Source organism: Montipora foliosa, chromosome 1, assembly GCF_036669935.1.
Source record: "Montipora foliosa isolate CH-2021 chromosome 1, ASM3666993v2, whole genome shotgun sequence".
Classification (NCBI taxonomy): domain Eukaryota; kingdom Metazoa; phylum Cnidaria; class Anthozoa; order Scleractinia; family Acroporidae; genus Montipora; species Montipora foliosa.
The window spans coordinates 45,805,339-45,820,338 of NC_090869.1; the positions used below are offsets into that span (position 1 = coordinate 45,805,339).

At 38.5% G+C, this 15,000-nt stretch overlaps 1 pseudogene; it reads left to right on the forward strand.

The window, feature by feature from the left end:
• Window positions 1-4,031: 4,031 nt before the first annotated feature.
• On the forward strand, window positions 4,032-13,968 carry LOC137969816 (zinc finger TRAF-type-containing protein 1-like; annotated as a pseudogene).
• Window positions 13,969-15,000: the final 1,032 nt, after the last annotated feature.

The window sequence follows — 15,000 nt, forward strand, 5'->3', positions numbered from 1 at the left end:
TACTCCTTTACGCGTCCTCGCTACTCGCAGCCATGATTGTTACTTATTATTATTATTATTATTATTATTAATTTATTATGATGTAATTATTATTAGTATTGATGTTGAAACCTTGCTGGCTGGTCATAACCACCGGCTCGCTGGCATACGTTATTCGCTGGCTGGCAATAGGTGTCATTTTCGCATTTTAGAAAAACATGCTAGGCTGGTTAAAAGGCCGTCTCACACGATGGCTTGCCTGGGAGTTTATTTTCTTGCTCCCTAGGCAGGGAAGAGCGGGTATTTTTTTCCCAGGACGTTAAATATTAAACGGAAGATTGACGTAGAAACATTCTAATTGTTGCTGCAACATTATATGAACAATTTGTAAAAAATGGTCGTTGGCGTACTCATGGGTCTTAGGTAAGGTTAAGTATTCAACAGTAAATTATTGTACATATCTTGATGTTAGCCAGTAAATAGACTTTTTTAACTTGTTAATTTACATACGACCCATAAGCTTGTCAAAGCTTTTTTATTATCGTGTCCAATAATAAAGGTATTCGGTTCTTCTGTTCTGCGAAGGTTCTGCGACACGACCGCGGTATGTCTGCGGCACGTCGCAGACATAGGGAAATAGGGAAGCTTACGAAACGAGGCGACGACGACGGCTACGAGGACTTCATTTAAAAAATACAGAAGTTCGGCGTTTATTTATACACTACGAACACTATTTCATGTCATTTCGCGTTAAGAATGTGTAAGTAACTGTTGAGGAATTAAACTGGTATGAGTGCTAAGACAATTTTGAAATATGTGTCTGAGGCGATCTGTGTCCTATAGGCGACACAATTGTTCGCCTTGAAACACGTCCAATCAGACTTGAAGTAAGGGAAGGTACGTTTTTAATTGGGGGGGGGGGGTGGGCCGGGGCTTCGGAGGGGAGGTCCGTAGGAATTTTTACAAATGGGGTGAGCGGTCAAAACTGTTTTATTCTCAACCGGGGAGGGTTAATAGTTTTTTTTGGCAAGGAAAAAAAAATTACTCCATGCAAAGCTACCAGTCGGAGATTAATCTAAATTATTTACGGGTGTCGAAAACGTTTTACTTATCAAAAAAATATCACTTCTCCCAACTAACATAATTGTCTCTATCGACCCGTGCCCGCTAGCCACCATATTTGCTGTTTCCTGGCGGGGGTTCTGTATTATAAAATCAGTCTCCGGGGGATTCGTCACTTAAGATACTCGAACTTGAACCAACAACTCGATCTACGGCATTCATTTGCGAGTCAGTTTCGACCATCGGAAAGTGATGAGGTCAACTTGTTGCCTCACATTTTTTAGCGGTTTGGCTGCAGAGATTGTTGACGCTCCATTGAATTGTACCGCAAGCTGCCAATGTGAGATTTGATCATTGCGCCCTTTTCGGCTTTCTTCCCTTTAAAGGTTGATCTTGTGATGGGGAAAAGTACAATGATAGATCGTCCACCCTCAGGGACGACGGATTATCGGAGTTAGTTGTCAGTCCATGTCACAGTCACTGTCCTTGTGCGCCCGGTTTCAGCCGTTCCATTAGCTCCCTTTCAGTCTCTTATGTCTTCTTCTCCTTGCGGAATTTTTATCTGGGCAAGGTGATCAACATACTCTGCCACAAGCTTTTCAGGGGACAATGTATTTATCTGAAAACTTTTAATAGCCTCACTGTCCCATTGGATAGTTATCTTTCCGCAAACAATCGCCTAATCCTGAGCTCGAGGGCTGGAGTCGTCCGGTACACGGCCATTGGTGTGGGTTGCACTCAAAGAGAGATAATGGAAGGTTGGCAGGAGCTTTGCCATAGTCACAATAGCACAAGTTGCGCCATCAGACCCTCATGCAATCCTCGCATTCCACACAAGCACATTTCCTAATCTTTCTATTCCTCGTAAATCCTTGCCCATTTTCAAGGTTTCACGTACAATCACAGGCCACGCATGAAAGCACGTTTGTGCGCAGATGAACGCGGTTATTGAGTAACACTTCAGTTTATCTTTCCACTTCCGGTTTATTTTGTCTTGAATAGTTTGAGTGGGGTGGGGAGGGGTTAAGATATTTCTGTTTGGGTTGTTTGAAGGGTCATGCACTTAATCCCATTCCAGAAAGTGGAGGGCGGCTACGCCTGTTTTCGCAAAAAAGTTCACTAAACTACCCCCGCCCACCCCCCCTCCCCCCCCCAATAAAAACGTACCTTTGCTAAGTGCGCTCCTGTTTCTCCTCGCTTCGCAGAGGATAAGTGGTACGCTTGTGCGCGATCGCCTTAGATTAAATGCAAACATTTGCCTTCGTGGTTTCCGATCCTCTGCGATCAGACACGACGACGTTTGATAGGCCGACTGTAGAATTTTGACATGCGAGGCCTGGTGAATGAACGGCACGTGTAGGTATCGTGACTTATCACAATGCTATATTTGAAAATAATGACCTTTTCGTCCGTAGGAGTATCCACGCAGGCGCGCCAAACGTAAACATGACATCACATCGTCGCATCAAACAAACCTATCGATCGGTGTGTGAGGTGTATTCTTGTATCTTCTTGGGCGTATTTTGATATCTAGGACGGGGAAATGTCCACGTCGGAAGAAGAAGAGCAGAATGGTTCCATACCAGGTGGAGGATACCTCCGAGAAAGGAGAAATTGAAGCGCCACCGTTGAAGAAGGCAAAGATAAGGAGCGACCAAAAAATCGATCGTCTTGGTAAGCTCGAGGCTCGTTAAAAGACATCTTGAGCTGCACAGTTTGTTTGGATTTGGCTACAAAATCGGTTTTTTCAAGTAAAGATTTAAAACATGTAGGAAAAAATTGACGCGCTCATAAGGCAGGCGGCTTGTAGTCCTTGAAAGTTGGCGACACAAATCTTTTGCCGGCTAACTCTCGTGAAGACGCTCAATCACATGTCTCGCTTTTTTTCAACAAAATACGAAAGGCAAGTGCAATGCAAGTACACTCCCTCCCTGATTGACCCCTTTGAATCTTACTAAACGTGTTTGTATGTCGTGGATAAGCTGAAATGTGGATATTTCGAACAATACCGCAAAAAAAGAACTTTTTGGGTTCCGCTGTCGATGTCGCTACGTAGATCAGAACTTCTATCGGATTAAAAATCAATGTATTATTGTTTGGGCGACTAAGTAAGCTTGTCATGTATTCTTAACAATTCTTGCAAAATCGTACAATAACGGATGTGTCAGTTACGTAATGTTCGGGACTCATTCCATTCGGCCTGAACGAGGTCGCATAGTATTGATTGCAGCAGAGTAAATTGCGGCAGCGCACCGGAAGACTTAGCAAGTTTTTAATAAGTGATTGACGAGCAGGCTTCGGTTTTACAACGTTGGTGTGCTTTCTATTTATATATGTGTTTCCTAACACTCAAATCATTACTTGCACACGTAATAACTGTGCGATTGGTGCCCAACATTTACGTTACCTGTGTGAAATTCTTACAGCCCTGCAGGTCAAATATAACTTGGTCTTTCATACATGGTCTCTATCGATCTTACAACTGGCGTCGGTTGAACTATTCTGTTGATTTTATCAGTCATTATCAGTCATTTTACTTGTCCAGGTGATTGATTTATATATTTAGGAAAAGTTTGCTCATAGAGAATATATTGTGATAAAAAGGAAACACTGTAGCTAATTTCAAATGACCCGGAGGTAGGTAGGGATGGAGATGCGTATTTTCCCCTCATTTACTCTCAGAGAAGTAGATTATCCTCTTTGCCCTCCTCCCCCATAGTTGTTCCCCCCCCATCCCCGTCAACACCATTTACTTGGCACACAAAGGGTTGTTACAACTAATATAACTGCGAATCGCAGGGTTGAAAATAGCACTTCGTATTACATTTACGTTTCTCAAAGGATTTTAACATTATTTTCTAAGCTACTGTCATCAAAAGCTGGTTATAAGTTTCAGGGAAAATGTGGGAAAGGAATCTTATACAGGAGGAAGCAATTTATTTTCAATCGCATAGTCATTGGATGTGATTAAGTTTTAACTTACTTTATTTATGTTGTATGTGTTTGGATTAAGTGTTCGAAAGGGACATCTCATGTGTGCTTCCTGGTTCACTCATCTTCTGGCTGATAGTCGGCTGAAAAAATGAGCAATCCACTTGCCCAAACTGGAGTGACAGAGATGTAAACCGCAACATTTGCCGTGTCGAAACCTAGCAGTCGAAGGAAGAAAGCATCTCTGAAGCTTCCAACTGAATGTTTGCATTGCAATCAGGAATTACCAAGGAGCTGTTTAAGAAATCATGCGGAGAGAGAACGGCCCTTAACAGGTAAGTGACATGGACTGTCTCCTTGCAAGTGTATTGATGTTCATTTGTTGAATTGTCTACATGCTTCACAGATATTTACCAGTCAGTCTTCCAGCCGTTATTTTTTACTTGTTATGGATGAATAAAATGTGAAAAAAAAAAAAGCAAATCTTGCATAATTCTTTGACTACAAACTACCCTGTGCCACCCGAGTGGGGAGGCGATATTGTATTTTATCACAGTTGTCTCAAACTCCAGTTTCCCCAGTTGTCTCAACTCCATATCTTTTTACTGACCGGTTGGTCGCTAAAGACCTGTACTACTTGCTTCATGAAACCAGAGGTTTGAACAACATTACTTAGGTTAGTGAGAGGGGTGCACTAACACGTCTTTATTACCATAAATATGGGGTTATTGACTCCAAGCGTGAGGTCAAGATGGCTGGATGGTTGGCCAAGTTTTTGTTGTGCATGTTTATTGGAGGTCCATAAACCACGCAAAGAACTAACAAGGGCCAATTAATGATATTAGCCATCTTAACCGACAAGGTTGGTCGATAAAGGATTTATTATGTGGGGGATTAAAACACCAAAAATTACCCCTTTGATTTTGCGACGACCAAGCGACAACATTCCAAGCGGGCAAGATAGCTCCATCTTGCCTGCTCGTGTTAGCTCATGCTCACAGAGCTAGTCATATAATAATAATCAGGGTTGTTGTTCAGGACAACTCTTGTTCACCATTCCAAAGATTGATTTACCGGTTTTTTATATGCATTAATTCAATTAAATTAATTTACACTGACACATTGAATGTATTAAAAGGATTGATACATGTTTGTAATATTTGAATTGAAAGTGATTTAATAAAGATTAAGTGAGGAAGGGGTAATACACATTACAAAATAACAGTATTAGTGGTTATGTAGTATTAGAGAAGATATTAATCATATGTAAACAATTATTATTGCTTTGAAAAGTGCACCTTTTTTTTGTTGTAACACTTAATTATCTTACTATTTTGAGGATCTTATAGTTTAAATAACAACATGTAATATGTTACTATAGACTTTGTTTGTGAAAATTATTGCAAATAAAGTCCTGAAACTGTTGGGCTGTTTTCTCCTATTTGGATGGGAAGTTATTATGGGGTGAACTTTCACGACTACTGCAAGGGATTGTTTTTTCTGTTTTCTTTTTATTTTCACAAATCTCAACCAAATTTCAAGCGGTAAAAAGTGTAATACTTCTGCACAGAACTGTCAAGACATTCTTCAAAATTTAGGCCAGTGGGAGAAAATGAAATAAATCTTTACTAAGCGATAAATAATGACAACATTTCAACCGTTCTACGGTCTTGTCAAGTTCGAGTTCATAAAAATTCTGCATATTTACAAATTTGAAACAATGAAAGGCTAAAAATATAATTTTTATTAATAATCAAATAGCAATAAGGTCATGATTGCAGCAATAAAGTATAAAAGGTTAGCGAGTGAAGAGAGAGGAAATTCTTAACATGCTTTCCTTTTAACTACATTTGAAAAGCCCTAGAGAACAAAAGGAAAACATTAAAAGCGAAAAAGGTTGAACAACTCTATCAGTGGTTAGGAAACATACTCTATCAGTGCAAAGCTGTTAGTTTAGTGTCCCCAGTTTTTATATCTCCTTCTCCTTTTCTTAACTTTTTTACTGCATCTGTCCTTTCAAATTTAATTTAATTGACTCCCAGGGGTTCCCGATTGACGAGTAAAATCGTCTGGCGTTAGAGTAAAAGTCTGCCCGGTTTAGGCCGGTTTGGACGTCAAAAGGGTTAAAAGTAAAATTAAGAATTTTCTCATTTCTTTCACCTTTTGCATTTTGTACATGTAGTATTAACCTTATTGTCATTGGATTCTTAATCAAATAAAATAATTATTTAACCTTTTGTTGTTTCAAAGTTGTATAAATGCAGAGTTTTTATTTACTTGAACTTGGACTTGAAAGTGACTGTAGAACGGTCAAAATGTCATTTTTTATTGCTTGTTTTTACTTAGTCTAGTAAACATTCATGGGGCTGGACAATCTGTGAGCCAGCAGGTCTGGCGCGAGTCTCCCATTTAAGGACGTTCGTGCCAAAATCTTTCTATGGTGAGATTTTCTTCATTTCTCGCCTAGAGTTAGTTCATAAAGTACTTACTCCAAAATGAGAAAAAAATTGGGGGTCACCGACTTTGTTTTGGAGAAAATGGCAGTGGAAAATGCCTTAATTTCGAGAAATCGGTCATAATGACGAGATGTAGCCACAGGGGGCCCACACAAACAGTGTGTCTGTTTGTATATTCGAAAAATAAAGAAATGTGTGGGAAATAATATCATAAACTTACATCGAGAAATGACTGTTAAAGCTCAAAATAAACATAAACCTACCTCAGTTGTTGTGTATTGTCATTTCTGCGGCTAAAAATGGTGAATTTGAGCAATTTTTGGGTTTTCCGTTGACTGTTACTACATGTTATAAAAAGGAGACCTAATATCAGTTGTGCAGTAGTCTACTTGACTTTCAGACATATTTTAAAATCAATTTTGACTAACTGCAATCTTCTCTGATCCAATTGCATCGCTGTGCAAGACTTATCGTCCATGGTTTTTGCAAAGGTTTTAAAACCTCAACTTCACCAATGCTCGAAGTAATGCGTGACATATTACAGTCGCATTACCTGCGGGGCAACCCTAAAACCCGGAATCCGGAATCTGGAATCACAGTACAATACAGAGAGTAAAAACTATCCTAAACATTCACAAAAGCTAACCTTAGGTCTAATTAGGCCTAAGGTTAGCTTTTATGAATGTTTAGGATAGTTTTTACTCTGTGTATTGTACTGTGATTCCAGATTCCGGATTCCGGATTTTAGGGTTGCCCTTACCTGCGCAGTAACGTTGCACACAAACAATTAGCACGAACGTCCTTAAGTCTAAGCACCCATTTTATATCGCGCTGATAAACAGCATTTACATGTAAGTCTCAGCACCCATTTGAAAACGGTTACCTTTAAATACATGTAACTGCATGTGTGACTCTCATGGCTCACCATGTTGGCTCGCATGACTCGATCATCGCTCAACGTTTATCTGTGAACTTCTTAATTGTTATTGTAAAAATCTTTTTAAAATGGCCTGATTTATTAGATTAAAAAATATTGCCTTCCTTCCCGGCACATAAGTTGACTTGTTGCAGCGTTCTTTGCAGAAGTTAGATGCTGTTTTACTGGTAAACTTTGGTTTCAATTTCACAAACCAACCAAAATACCATTGGGTTGGTCAATTTTTTCTATGACTGATCAGAGGCTTTCCCTCAAGAAATCACAGAGTCTATAGCCTCTCTGTACCGATCAGTATAAAAATGGACTGTGGACCCGGACTGGGTATAAAAAGCCAACCAGGCAAGGCTGCTGCATGCCTATAACAGTCGCCCGGTTGCCTGGGGTGCCTTACTTGCGAGCACAGGCGACCAAATTTCTGAACGAGTAGCCCAAAACGGGGGCTTAACTTATCACAAGGTGATTCATCCTCACTTTTAATTAATTAATTGTGGGCTCTTGAAAAAACTATTCGGGCTACTAACTTTTAATGTTGGAAGCCTGAAGGGCTCTGGAAAATTTTCTTAGGCAGCAGCATTGCAACCAATTATAAAACGTGGACCAAGCATAAAATGAAGACTACATGGACTAGGTGTGAAAGAAGGACTGAGTATAAAAAATGGAGCATAGAACAAAACTTAAGGAGTGTGTTGGCCCAGATACAGATTTAAGAAAAAAGGCCTCGAGTCCTCTATTCAGTGTCAAAATATTGTCACATACACAGAAATGCTCAGTTACAACAGGGCAGCACTAAAAGCAGGAATCCAGAATCCAGAAAGCAGAATCTGAAAACCAGAAACCACTATCCACTGGGTCACTCAATTGGTTTTGCTATTGTTTATCTTCTGGATAGTGTTATACAATACATTATCCACCTTTTCAACAATTGAGGCCTGGTTTCTTGTGCATCTTGGTGATAAGTGGCGGACGGACCTATGCAACACCGAGGTGAACAAAAACTTGTATCCATTGCAACAAAACACTCGCAAGTAGGTAAAAAGACTCCTGTCTAAATATCACGAATATGGCATCTTCCACTGAAGTCCTTAAATTTCTCATTTTCTACAGCGAGTGACCCTGTGAAGGATTCCATACATTCCTTTTGTGTAGACCTTACCACTGAAGAAATGTCAGCTAACATCTATCAGGTGACAATTATGGTGCAAAACATTGTTTCCACCATTAAAGTCCCATGTAGGACTTCAATTCACGTCGTCACCTGTCGTTATTTTGTTGCTCTTTGCCTCTTTCACAGTGTTTTGCACTCAGTCCATGTTTTGTGTCTTATCGTCCACAGCCTTCAGTCCGCCTTTTATACTCAGTCTGTGTTTTATGTCCGGTCCGCAGTCCTGTAGTTACTAAAACAAGGAATGACCTAAAATGATCTAAAATGAATACAACAGTGTCTCAAATAATCTAAAACGACCTACTCATTTTAGGTCAATTTTATTACAAGTAGATACCGTTGTAGCTCATTTTTGGTCATTTTAGATCATTTTAGGTCATTCCTTGTTTTAGTAACTACGTCCACAGTCCGTGCTTTATTAAAATATACCGACTGCTTCTGTACCCTTTGTGTAATCCCTGTAAGAGTGACAGACACAATTAGTATCCTATATTCCATATCAAAAGTGTTGCTTTTCTGTTTACCTTTATATCTTGTATCCAGTTTTTTCAGTCAATGAGCATGGCTATCGTCAAAGGTTGTGTGTCATGAAAATAGCAAAGAGTAAATCACTTTCCCTCCTTTTTCTCCTCTGTGCCCTCATTCTTTCTATGAGCACTTCAGCGGTTCTCATCGAAGTGCGTTGAAAACCCATGTCTCATGTCCAGAAACATGAGAAAATGCAACTTTGAGTTATTCTGCAACTTCATTATTCAAGCTTGAGTTTTTTCATATCTGAGGTTTACTTTGAAGGTGTGTTTCAAAGCACCCCCAAGGGTCTGAAAGTTTTGGGCCAGACTTTCGTGTTTTTGACTCATACCCTGTTGTCAATTATGTTATATTGCCTAATGAGGAGACCACCTTTTTGTGCATTGAGCTTGAATCCTACGTGGGTGCTTGTCCCGTAGTTACTAAAACGAGGAATGACCTAAGATGAGCTACAACCGTAGCTTCGTAAAATAAAATAATATAGACATCTCTAATTAATCACCTAAAACTAACTAAAAACAGACAAAATGGTACAAATAATTTCTGCACCTGTCAATCATGATGTGTGGGGCTGGACAATCGAGCCATGCAAATTTGGCATTTAAGTGTAAGCACCCTTTTCAAATTATTATAGTACTGATAAGCAGTTATTAAGTCTAAGCACCTATTAGTCAGTTAGCTTTCAATAACTGTGTGACTCGCATGTGAACTCGCATGGCTTGCCATGTTGGTTCGCATGACTCGCAGTCATGGCTTGCATAGCTCACAGCCATGGCTCACGATTCACTTGGCTCGCACATAATTGTCCTAACTCGTGATGCGTTGCTGTGCAAATTCAAAATTTTGCGCTGTCAGCTCTATGCAAACATATTTCTTTCACACTGTCATTTCCAGGACGGGTGACAAAGAAGGCTTACGTGACATGCTAATTCTGATGTTTGGCGACATTAGGGAACCTGATTGTTACAAATACCTTTCCACAGTAAAATCATGCCCTCTCCCAATAAAATAAATTGTCTCTTTACGTTTCTCATGAGAAGAGGGCATAGGGTTTTTTCCTCTCTTCCCCCAATCCCCCCCCCCCCCCCCCCCCCCAAACAAACGCCTGTTATAAAACCAAGGAACAGAGTGTGTACCACAACAACTGACCACAATTAACATGAACGTTGTGTCTATTCACTTGTTTCTAAACCACATGCGAGGTAAGTGAAATCATTCGTACCATTTGTCTGTTTTAGTTCATCTTATAGGTGATTAGAGACATCTATATTTTAGATACTGTTTTAGCTCATTTTAGGTCATTTTTTGGTAATTTGAGGTCATTTCTTGTTTTAGCAACTACAGTGCCTGTCGATCCTTTTTCTAAAATCAATTAGTGGTGTATATGTACCAGCAGGTCTATTTTACAGGTCACACAATAGTCGTTGTTTCACCAATACTGGAACAGCTGCCCAAAACCTGTTAACATGCAGTTTTTGATCTTCTTTCAAGTGTTTTCCAATTGCAGAGTATTTATGTTCAGTAATTAATGCATTGAATGACATGCCAGGATGTGTACCAAACAAATTATGCATGTAGTGCTAGTTTAGGGTTAGAGGTTTGGCCTCTACCACTTTGATTTCATCAAAAAAAAAATTTGCTTGTATTAACACTGCAGGGTACAGATTGGTTCTGATTTTCTTGCATAAATCGCTAAGATTATGTCGAGCGACGTAGGCTGATTCTGATGGGCTTGTCTTGCTGGATTTCACATTGCACTTTTGCTTGGTCTTGTATTTGTAATTGTTTGCCAGAAAAATGGTGAAAAGATAGAAAGACAAGTAAACTCTCAGTTGTGGTAAAGGCACTAAAATATAATTTATTCTGAAAAATTTATGATATTCACTAATCACACTTTTTCTTAAGCACAGAAAAATGATGAAGAGATGGGTAATTATGTCAATTAACTAACAAGAATTCCCTTTTACAATTCACTCTTTTTGCAAAACCCATAATACAGTTCATCTTTGGGAGGGGGGGGGGGGGTGGTGGGGTATTTGCATTAAAACAATAGATATCCAGTTCACTGAAGCATGGTACAGCCCCAAGAGTAAATAACTTGTATTGTTTTCATATAAAGAACTTCCCAAACGTATACCGTAGCATTATGGGAATAGGGAAACAGTCTATTAAAGTTTAAAAAAACCAATTATTTCCTGATCATTAAACACAGTTACCGGTAGTTTATAGTGGGTCAACAGCTAATTTGGATTCGAAACATAAATTTAGGATGCATTTGTCTGGAATCAACCTGGAAAAGAATAATTTTTGTAATTTTTCACGCTGGCTACATTGCTGGCAGAAATAGAGATGCCAGAATTGAGATTTTTTTTCTCGTTTTCTGGCCTTTCCCATACATGTATAATAACTAATGCACTCTAGATCTTAGTGATTATTATTAGGGATGGTTATGTTGGGTACTTGTTTACTTTTTACTGCACTTTTTTCCAAGGGTTTTTGTACATAAAAAAGGATAGTGTTTATGGAAGTCGCATTTTGTGTCTGGTGACATTTGTATTCAAAACTATGGAGAAGGTGGACGTGTACGTTGTTTGACAGATCCTGTCAATTTAATGTTTCAGTCTTAAAGTAGGGGTTTACTTGAACTCTCCTACACGGAGGGCATTAAAAAAATTGAATGGATGATATATTGTCTTTTGACAATCTACATCAATATGTTTGCAACAAGTTGGAGAATTAACAGATACTGGTAACATACTGCATGCTGTTTTGGAATCTAAGTAATCAAGCAACTGCATGGTCATCAAGATTGCGTGGTTGCAGTTTTTAATACTTTGACTTTCTTTTGCTTTCTTTTGACAGGTGGAAATCCTACTTCTGTGAAAAACATCCACTTTACTTATGTTAAGATTATGTACATCTTTCAGCCAATTTCTCCTTTTCTCACTCTTAGCAGACTGATTGTTTTGCAATGCTTTTGGCTAATATATAATACATCTTTGATTCGCATCACCTGGTTTCTTAATTTGTGTCTTTAAATATGCTTTTGCAGGCCTGTCTTGTGCAAGTTTAAAAGAATAGGTTGCCTTTGGGAGGGACCATTTCACAAGTTAAAAGATCATGAGGAAAAGTGTGTTTATCCTGGAATGACAGGATTGCAACTCATGGAATCATTAGAGGCCACTGAAAAACTTCATCAAGATGAAAGGGAACTCTTCCAAAATATCCTCAACTTGCTATCGCATGAAAAGATAGCTATAAACGGTTAATATTCTGATTTGTTTGTTGTTTTTTTTACTGTACCCTACTGACACTTTTCAGTTATGCTACCCTTATAGTTGTGTAACTGTTCTTGCTGTTGAGTCTATCCACCTTTGCTGTTACTGATGATATTTTTGACTGTGAACAGTTTTTTCAGGTGTGGTTTGTACTGACTCATGGTGAGGCTGTATTAAATCATTTACAATATTACGACTAACGTCTATATAGTAATTTAACTTAGGTGCTATGCTACAAAATCAAGGTACGAAATGTGCACCTGGGCCATTATTTCATTCAGAGAGATGTAGTATTTATGACCACTTGTGCTACAAATAATAATATTATTGTTGTGCAAACTTTAATGTTGCATGATTAATTATAATTTTTGTAGCAAGTACTGGTAGATGCCGAGCTTTCATGTGGGGTAACAAGGTCACACAGCTTATTTTTGTTGTTTCATTTTGTACATTGCTCTGAAACTAATGCTCACCATAAGCAATGTTGCACCTTTTGTAGCTCAATTTTGTAGCAGGTATGATCACACCTTAAATTGTGGTTGCTTTTATATTGAATAACTGTGATAACCAGAATTTCATTGCAGTACTAGTTTGTGTTACATATGAAATTAAGCTAGTCTTCTCACTTGAAGCCTCCTTTTATGCCAAATATTGTATATACACTTTTACCAACACTTATTCTTAGTCTTCGTAACATCTGTAGACTTGCAGCTCAAGCCATACCGCTCAGATGACTATATTCCACAGCTTTGCTATGAAAGCAGTAGATTCAATGCCCTAGGTCAACAGTGGATTGTAAAGGCCAATGTTGTTGGGAATGAGAAAAGCTTAAAACGAATCTTGACTTATCAACTGGTGCTCAAAGGAAAAGTCAACCTTAACATCAAGTTTCTGATGCTTCAAAGCCCATTTAGTGATTTGTCTATCAAGCCAGAAGTCCATCATCAGCAGTTCAGTGGTGAAACACAGGAGAGCAGTTACCATGACCTTGTTCTATCGGATCCTCTGGAATGTAATAAAATGCTAGAAGCAAACACAATCAAGTTGAGGATGATCATATTTCAGATTCCTGGAGTTGATTAATTTTGAAACGAATAAATTAAACACAGTGTAAAGTGATTCAACTGAATGTCAGCAGAGCAGCCAGATGTGTATGGTAGTGAAGACTTAAAGCTATTTACGCAAAATTTAAGTTATCCAGCTTTCTTTATTGTATCAATCTGGTTTTCCTTTGTTTCTTTACTGGCATAATTGCCAAAGTTTTTTAAAGATTGAAATTAATCCTAGTGATACAAGTTCAAGGACAGTAAGCAATTAGGATTAAAGCCATTTCACAGACACCTTCAATGATTGTAAATAATTGGTTATATCAATGGGAAAATATATACTCTGACAGGAGGCTTTTCATTTTATTCTACAGTATATTCTTACCAGATTTTTTATGTCTTTTAAAAAGTCTTAATAAAAATATTTATTACAAAATTTATGAAAACACCCGAGAAAACATTGTAGAGGTAATATGGATGTTGCTTCAAAGATGTTGTTCACCTAGAGAACCAAATTATCAGCAAATTTACTGAACCTAGTTCTTGATGTTAATAGTCTGTATTCATTAAAAGAGTATGGTGCTGGGTATTAGCAGTTTTTTATTACATATATCATTCAACTTATTTGCTTTGTTATGGGCACCAAAGACTTTCTTGCTTCCCTGGTAATTGTGATGAACAGCTCCCCTCCACCGACGGCCAACTGTTCCTGTCACATTTTTGTATTAGCTACATAGATAATCTTAATTTTATTCACAGACAATTCATCAGCTAAATATAAGAACAATGTAAAGTAATAAATAGATAAAATACTACGGCCGACTGTCCTTGTCAGTCCCTTTGACTGTCTATATACCGTGCGTATTAAAAAAACAAGAACAATGTTGTACTCTTTAAATCTCTAGGGATGAATTTGCTTTTTACTATTTTCATTTTTAATCACTTTTTGTCTGTTTACTTACCCAAGCAGCAAGAGCAGAAGGTACTGGTATTTTATGGATTTGGTATATTTTAGGGTTCAAACTTGTGATCTTTGTTTATCTTGCGCGCCAGAATCCATTTTGTTTCTCTTCAGCTACTCGGAGGTGAAATTAGATTAGCCAACGAAGTACTATAATCTCCATGACCTCCGTGTTCATCTTCATCGAATTCATCAATCGTTGCTTGGCTAAACTGATTTTCTCTTGCTTGCTGAAATGTTCTCGTCATGATCGATGCTACCTCACTTGATAGACGAGTTCACGCTCTTGATTGCATCATGGGTAATCAGGGCACTGAAAAACGTAGACTGCAAATCGGTTAGCCTGAATTAGGCCTAAATAACATTCGGTTAGCCTAATTAGGCTTAATAACATTCAGGTTAATAGCCTGTTTACGGTTAGCTGTCAATAATAGTGAGGGTAACGCTATATTTTACCCCTGGTCTGCACAGTCTGCAGTCTGCGTTTTGGCGTGACCAATGAGTCAGTGAGTTAGTGCAGTTACCCTAACCCATAAAATGAAAGCTAAAATTTCAGAGAGTGCTTAGGCTTAATCAATAAAATTATTGCTATATTGACGGTGAGTCTCATTGACCACTTAACTCATAAATCATGGGACCTCAGCAAAACTAAACACTTAA